The following is an 8,683-nucleotide window of genomic DNA, read 5'->3' as shown; positions in this document are numbered from 1 at the left end:
GCCGAATTAATTGGGAAGGTTTTCATATTTTGCAATGCTCTGGAAAAATTTAAATACCAGTTAGACAAACACTGCCGGTACTGGGACTTCTGGTTCCAGCAATGTTTGTGACAGAATTAACACAGAACACTCCTATTACAATTACCTGGATATGGTAAGTAAAAATACAAGCAGACAAAAATTAAAGAGATAGCCATGTACCCAAGAGAAAGAAAACCCTGAAGTTTCCAGAACTAATGTCAGTGTTACACTGAAAAGCTGCAGCAGGAAGTAACCCTGGTGCCACAGAGTTAATTAACATAGAGAGGGACAGTTCCAGACAAGAGGTGAGTCTTGGTCTTAATGTCAATACAGGGGTTTGAGACTAGAGGAAGTGTCCCTATAGTTGGGAACTGAAATTGTTTGTCTTGCTTAGTGCTGGGCCTAACAGTACCAGTGTCCTTGTGAAAAAGGCAGCATATGAATAACATCCCTTGGATATCAGGCTCAATTTATATATCCAAAGGAATGATAGAATAACTTGTTATATCAACAGTAATAGTATCAGGAGAAGGACAATAGAATAACTTCAATATTCTGGCCAAAAAACCCCTGCTACCTTGTTATATTTCAGATCTAGAAAAATATCTTAAAATAGTAAAGACAAATTAGTTTTTAGAAAACAAGTGCTGAAAGATTTTGACTTCAGAGGACATTCTAATTAAGGAAAATTCTAAAAGTTATACGTTAAGCAAAAAGAAAGGGATTCCAAATGGGACAACTGAGATACAAAATAAAGAGCAGAAAGTGGTAAAAGTGAAGGTTAATCTAAAGGAATATTCAGTGAAACAATAATTATGTTTTTTTAAGGGATTAAACACATAGAAATTAATTGCATAGTCAAAAATTACATTCCCATTATGATAAAGAGTAACAGGCTTTAACTATTTTGAAGTCTGTATATAATCTAAGATGGTAAATGTTTTGGTTAAGTTTAGATTTAAATAAATAAATATTGCATAATGTAATTTCTATGTCACCAAAAAATAGAATGCATGACTTCCAATGAACAGAGAGAAAAAAAGAGTGAGAAAATTATCAGTTTTTGAAAAGAGGAAGAACTTGGAAAGTAGAAAACATAAAATTAAATAACAAATATAAGTCAAAATCAATTTCATTAGCTGTAAAGAGATTAAGTGCCCCAGTTAAGCTATGATTTCATACAGAATGAAAAAAAAATAAATCTAACATATAACAGATAAGCATTTTGAAAGATGGAAAAAGAGACTTTGTGAAATTGGATGAAAGGAAGAAGATGTAGCAATATTAATATAAGATAAAATAAATTTCAAACAAAAAGCATAATAATACAGAGGTTACATCACAGTGATAAGAGGTTTAATACACCAGTAAAAAGACAAAACCACCAAGAATTTGTATGTGCTAAAATCTATACAGCAAAAACTGACAGAAGAAATGATCACAGTGACTTTTAACACATCTGTCAGTAACTGTGACAGAACAAGCAGACAAATAAAATTATGTAGAAGTGTTAGACAACACAATGAGAAAAATAGACTCCACAGTCATATACAGAACACTGTAACCCTAAGCTGCAGAATACATATGAGACATTGATAAAAAAATTGATCATATGATAGATGATTTAGCCAATTTTAATATAATTCAGGAGACTAAAATTACACAGGGTAAGTTCTCTGACCATAATGCTGTTAAGCTGGAAACCAGTAACCAAACAATAACTAGAAAACTCAGTCAAGTTTGGAGTGAACACATGCAGAAGACCATTGGCAGCAGAAAGAAAGGTCTGAAACACAAAGGCGCTTCGGAAGAACCTCAGAAGGCTGCAGTCATTGTGGATAGGGTGACTGAAAGCGGGGTCCAACCCTGGAAATCATTCACCTTTTCTCCGGGCTTGCACATTACGGGGATTAAGAACAAAGAGCAGCTAAACTTAATGTTCATGCGGTGGAAACAGCAGCAGCAGAAGGAAAACTTGGCAGATAAGAAAAAACTTGAAAAAAAAAAAGACAGGCTCTTGGTGATAAAGCTCCACCAAAGCCTATACCCAACCTATACCCACAGGCTGCATGTGGCCCAGGATGGCTATGAATACAGGCTAACACAAATTAGTAAATTTACTTAAAACATTATGAGATTTTTTGTGATTATGTGTTCCAATGTATTTAATATGTGGCCCAAGACAACTCTCCGTTTTCCAGTGTGGCCCAGAGACTCCAAAAGGTTAGACACCCTGTGCCAAGACCATTGACATCCAACAAGTGTATAATGAAACCACAGTAGACCCTAATGATGAAGAGGTTACTTATGATGAAGCTATGGATGAGTTTGCTTCTTACTTCAACAAACTTCTCCCAAGATTCTCATTATAACACCAGATAGACCTCATGGGAGTCCCAGACTACTCTGCACAGCTCTCCACAGTTATACTAAACACATATTTATTACAGAAAAGGACTGGCTCTGGAAAAAAAAATTCCACAGTGCATCTCAAGAGATTTCACAGATCTGATTGTTACTAATGAAGATTGTAAAACACCAAATGGATTAATTCTGAATCACTTGTCAAATGGACCAGATGCTCATTTTAAAATGAGCAGTGTTTTTCTGTGTAAACAAATTAAGAGAAGAGACAAGGACCCCATAGAACATAAACTTGAAATCTGAATAATTTTACAACATGGCTGGGTTTCTCTATTTGAATGGATGTTTGCATCTCTTTTTCCCCATAATCCTCAGTTTACTGGAAGGCAGGTTGCCATATTCCACAATCAAAACAATTATATCCTCTTCAGATTTCACAGATACATATTCAACAGTGAAAAGAAAGAGGGAATTCAGGTTCTTGGACCACGTTTTACCTTAAAATTAAGATTTCTTCAGAAAGGAACCTTTGATTCTAAACATGGAGAATATAAATGGGTCCATAAGCCCTGGAAAAATGGATACAAGTAGAAGAAAATTCCATTTATGAAGTACTGAAGGAATAGTATTGGATTTTGCTGAATAAGCTTATCTTGAATTTGTGACAGATGACTCTTCCAAAAGGTATTTATTTTGGAAAGAAAGCTCATACACTTTCTTTGGTGTCTAGATAAATTACCAAGTGCCATAAATTACCACTCATTGTTTCTGTAAGAAATACAAATAAAAGTCATTTTGGTGAGAAAAGAAAATTCAGGCAAGTTTGGAAGTTATGAAATACATTAGCAAAGCCCCATGTGTAAAAGAAAATAGCATAATGGATAATAAAAAGTACAGTATTTGAACTTGATAAAAATACTACATAGCAAAACTTGGAGTATGCAAGTAAATAACAATTTAGTGGTAAATAAATGTGCATTAGGGAAGAAATGATAAAAATTAAAGACCTAACATCATCTCAACAGTTATATAAAGACTACTAAATAATTCCAATGAAATAAGATAAAAATATAAATATAAGGGAAAAAATTAATGAAATATGAACATATAAAAGTTTTTTTTATCAAAATAGTTATACAACTGACAAACCACTGGTGAAATAAATGAAAGAAAATAAAATAAAGACACAGGAACCAGTATCAGGAATGCAATGAGTGATTAAAACCATAGCTGCACACATTAGAAAAAATGATAAAACAATAAGAGAATATGTGAGTAACTTTATGACAATAAATTTGAGCCTTTAGTTTTAAAGAAAAAATATTAAAAATATATTACCTAATTAAGTAAAGAGGAAATAGGAAACTTGAATAGTCTTACAACTATTAAAGAGATTTAAACAGTTATCAGAAAAAAAATTCCAAACAGAAAATTGCAGCCTAAATGGCTAACTAGAATGTTAAGGTGGGAAGGGTTTTCAGGAACATCTATAAAGGACACATGGACAAAATCAAGGGGGGTAGGGCTCAAGGATGGGAAGTGGGGATGGCTGGGGTGGGGGAAGTGGTGTGGGGGTGGGGGGAAATGGAGACAACTATATTCAAAAAACAATAAAAAATAAAATAAGTAAAAAAGAAAAAAAACATTCAAATGACATATAGTTCCACTTTTATACAAACTTCCAAGTAGTAAAACAGGAATATGTTCTCTTATTTTATGAAACTGTCCAGGGGAGTAGTCCAGGTTTTGTGGAAGTTAAGCATAGAAAACTTTTGAGACATTTTAAAAAGAGAAAGTAATATAAAATTATGAATATAGCACTGGTCATTTGGTGGAGTTCTATGCAAGTGGCAATCCCTAAAGCACAAATTCATTACCATCACAGTAGATCTGCTTCTGAGGCTAATAGAGTTTGAAATTGATATTAAAGAACTGACAAAGATAGTATAATTAAAAAAAGTACCACCCAGTCTAATTCACAAACACAGAATAAAAATAAAAATTTAGCCAATCATATCCAACAATATCTTAAGTGAGATAATATATCATGATAAAGTTCTATTTATTTCATGATTGCAAGAATTAATAAAATTAGTTAATATCATTTACATTATATAATAAAATAATTTATGTTACCAGATTAGGGAAAGATGCATGGTTATCTCTGTAGATGGAGAAAATGTGATAAAATGTTAATATTTATTTGTGTTAATGTTCATTTGTATTAATATCCATTCATATATTGTTAAAAGCCAACTCCTAGCCAATTGGATATATAATGGAACTTCTGTTACTTCAAGAGAGACATCAAAAATAGTCTTTAGCAAATACAATATTCAATGAAATAATTGAAATGACTATTTCCAGTAAGATGGATGAATTCCACAAATATAACATTGGGTTGGGGGAAGTTCAGAAATTAATATGTTATAAACTGAATTATGCACCCCCCTCAATTCATATATTGAAGCTGTACCCCCAATGTGACTACATTTGGAGATGAAGCATTTAAGGAGGTAATTAAGGTTAAGTGAGGGCATAAGGGTGGGTTATTAATGAATGAAGAGCCAGGTAGTGCACTATAATTGCATTTCATTTTTTATATTACTTTTTAAATTAGAGATGTATCATTTTTTTTTTCAATTTGCATTGTCCTTGCATGCCTTAAAATGCCATTCATCTTCCTAGAACTTGATTTTAGAATTTTAAATTGAATATTATTTTTTCTAAAAGTCTTAAATGCATTGCTCCATTTTCTTTAGTACTCAACTTTGCTTTTGGGAAGCACTGTGTCTTCTGGGTTTTACTTCTTAGCATGTTATCTCTTTCGTTTAGTTTTATGTTTAGACTTCACTTGAATAAGCATGTTATAAAGTATTGTAGGGGAAAGAAGAATCACTGAGGATGCCTTTCATCCACTTCATACACACTTACTGCAACTTGAATCAGTTGATAACCAACTTACATTAAAGTTTCCTTCTTACATCCCCTGTTGACTCTGAAATTCTTTGTTGTTTCTTCCCATGTTCTATTTAGCATGCATTATACTTCACTGTGAGTCATTATTTAGTGAATACTTCCACCATGCCAATTAGACTGTCCTCATTCTGAGCTCAAAAACACACAGTATGCTTTTTTATATCACCAGAGCTTTACACAAGAAACTATGGCTGGTAATCTATAGTCTTACCAATATTTTTGCAAAATTTGTGAAATTCCAGATTTTCAACAAAGCCAACATGTATGACAATCTTCTGACTTTTGAAACAGATTTTTCAACTCCAAATCTCAGGTCATTTTTGTTATTGTTGTTGTAGACACAGTTAAGTATGGACTAAAGAGACAGTATTATCTGTTCTTACTCATTGGCAGTGTCTCCTTTACTCTGTTCTAGTGACAGTCCCAACATACACAAATACATTTTGCAAGTGTGATAATGTTCAACACTGTATAAAATGTATTAAAATTGTCATTCCCTACATATTGCATCAACTCCATTGCTTTCATCTGTAAATCTTGTAATTCCATCAAAAAAGCAATCAAGTTGTCTATGGAATGATTTGTTACCCACAAACACCTGGTGATTATAGCTCCTGGTTCCATTATCCCATGGTTGCCTTCAGATTTCCACCTTTCCTACATCCATTATTTACTGGAGATTCGAGATGTGCACAGATAATTCAAATTTGCCATGTATCACTGATCATTTTAGAGTGCCATTAAATAGAAGATAGTACTGTATTTCACAAATGAAGAAGTTAAAACAAAGATATGTGTGAATTGAAGTGCAATGATCCAACCATAATTTTCCCTACAACTGAAAGTTCAGCTTCAACCGAACCCAATTTGTTCAGCATTTTTTTTTGAGGTCTCACAAAACCTTCTGTTTTAGTGAAGTTGTGAGTAACCAGCACACTTTATCTGCCTACATAAAACCAAAGCTGTATTAAGTATGGCTCTTCTCAATATACTTACTTAATTTGCAGACAAGTTTTCACACTTTCTTCATTTTGCACAATTTGGAAACACATCCAAATATTGTATATAATTCACACAATCACTGTACCAGAATGTGTTAACGTGCATGGAAAGCATGTAGCTCTCAGTCCAAACTGCAAAGAGGATCACAGTGCAGTACAGAGGCAGTTCTATGGTCCAGGTCTGCTGCCTTCTCCCTCCACTAATCTCTTTTCCTGAAAGATGGTTTGTTGTACCGGGGCTAAGAAAAGAATAGGAGGAGAGATATGGGGGAAAGAAGTGGCCAAAATCTTTTCTGGCTTTGAATAGGAAGTGGTAAGTAGGACGTGCACATAGCAGTTGCTGTTTTCATGATAGAAACTTGGAATGCTTGTTTTTTTTTTTTTTTTTTGCCTAAGGACAGTAGAAATTGGCATGGATGGTTAGGGAGAGCGGGTTAAGATATACTAGTAAATGAGGTTTTGAAATAGCAAGTTTCAATCAGAACAATTCTAGAAAATTAGTGGCACAATTGCTTTACAATATTGTATTTTATTGAAAGATTAAGGAGCGAGTGAGATGGCTATTTGGGGATCCTGCACAGATTCCTAAAATACTGGGGGCCTAAGGATATTACTTCTCTCCAGTGACAAAAGCAGCTTCATCTCATCAGACGATAGGATCTCAGACAGGGAAGCCTGGGCAGCCTGCCTGATGGGCTCAGGTCTTACAAAGAGAACAGGTCTTGTCAATATCTGTAGAGAGGGCAGAGCATATTTAGGACACACTTCATTTGCAAGAAGAAATGAGTGAGGATGCTTGGTCACATGATTTTTACATTTGGTGATGATCTGTGGATGCAAGTGAAACATATGAGGGAATAACAGAATAGGTTTATAACTAAAATTTATAGGTATGTATTTGATATCAATTGCTTTTCTTTTTGTAGAATGATGTCATTTATCTCATATACATGCTAGTCACAAACACACATGCAATTCATGAGTTAAAGACAGAAGTTGCAAAGCACTGGATTGAAGAGATACCATGAATAAATATTTTGTACATGGATATCATTGTGGTTGTATCAAAACTCTCCCATTTGTGGGGTTTTATCAGCACCATAATGGCAACCAATGGGTTACATAAACACTTCATATATTTATAATAGAAATACTCTGGGCCAAATATGCAACATTTACTGTAGCGTCAAGTATTTCCAGCTGTATTCACTCCACAGTCTGTACTTTGCACATAATTTAAGCCATGTGCTTTTCTATGTGTATAAAGTTTATTGTTTATTCTAAAAAACAAGTAAGACTTTCCTATTTACCACAATTCAGCCAACTACAAGTTAAAGGTTGTGCAACTGGGTGTTCCAGATTCACCCTTTCCCATCCATGAAAGCAGTAGACTTGTGGAGCTGTAAGCCATCTTCTGTGGGAGAAAGGCTGTAGGGTTAGTACATATGCTTCATCAGAGATATATATGAAGCAGTTAGTAAAGAATGGTCATCCTCAAAATTGTAGTAATCGTTTCTTCCTTTATTATAGCTGGTAAATAAATGAGGAAGCACGTTAGATTTCTTGGATTTTTTTGCTCTCTTTTGATCTTATCCTGAACAACAAAGAAATGGAAATAGCTTTGCAAAACTAAATAAATTTGATTTCTTGTAAAACCACCAAATCAAGAGGCTATCGATTAGCTCTGATGACAGATGACTTCTGACTACCAAACCAACATGCTCTGCCTGAAAGAGGTCATCTTTTACTCAATATTTTAATTCTTTAGCCAAGGTCAGTTGTGAAAGGGAGAAATTTCTTTAGTGGAAGGTGATAGAGAAACATTTAAATAAATAAATACTTTAAAAAAGACAATTAGAAGTTATTCCAAATAAATATAGGATGACTAGAAATTTCAGAGCAAAGGAATACAGGTTATTTGGTCATTAATAGGGATCTAAAACCTTATTCTACACTTCTCTTTCATTTTATTAGTGCTAAGGATGAGAATACCTTAACAGCTGATAGATATTTATATTTCATCTGAGACTCAATTTGTAGATCTTGTTATGAAGTGTGTACTGCTAATACTGGGGTAGTTTTAGTCTATAGAAATGGGTATGAAAGGAGCAGAGAAATATGTGATGTTTGCTCCAGTTCATGTGGGTTTATGGTTGGATATAGGGGGAATCCCATAGCAGCCAGCTGCAGGAAGCACAGTCTGAGTGCAGGGAAACAAGAAAGTGAGAAACAAGATGATTTTCCATATCCACACCCCTAAGTCTCCCTAGACCTTCAGTTTCTCATCTTTGCTTATCAATGAGTATCTACTCAGCAAC

General features: G+C 34.0%; 1 pseudogene; it reads left to right on the top strand.

Annotated features, from left to right (window-relative positions):
* Positions 1–1,774: 1,774 nt before the first annotated feature.
* On the top strand, positions 1,775–3,022 carry LOC114508960 (annotated as a pseudogene).
* Positions 3,023–8,683: the final 5,661 nt, after the last annotated feature.

Source organism: Phyllostomus discolor, chromosome 11 (genome assembly GCF_004126475.2).
Source record: "Phyllostomus discolor isolate MPI-MPIP mPhyDis1 chromosome 11, mPhyDis1.pri.v3, whole genome shotgun sequence".
NCBI classification, from domain to species: Eukaryota; Metazoa; Chordata; class Mammalia; order Chiroptera; family Phyllostomidae; genus Phyllostomus; species Phyllostomus discolor.
This window is presented reverse-complemented; position numbering and strand designations above follow the sequence as displayed.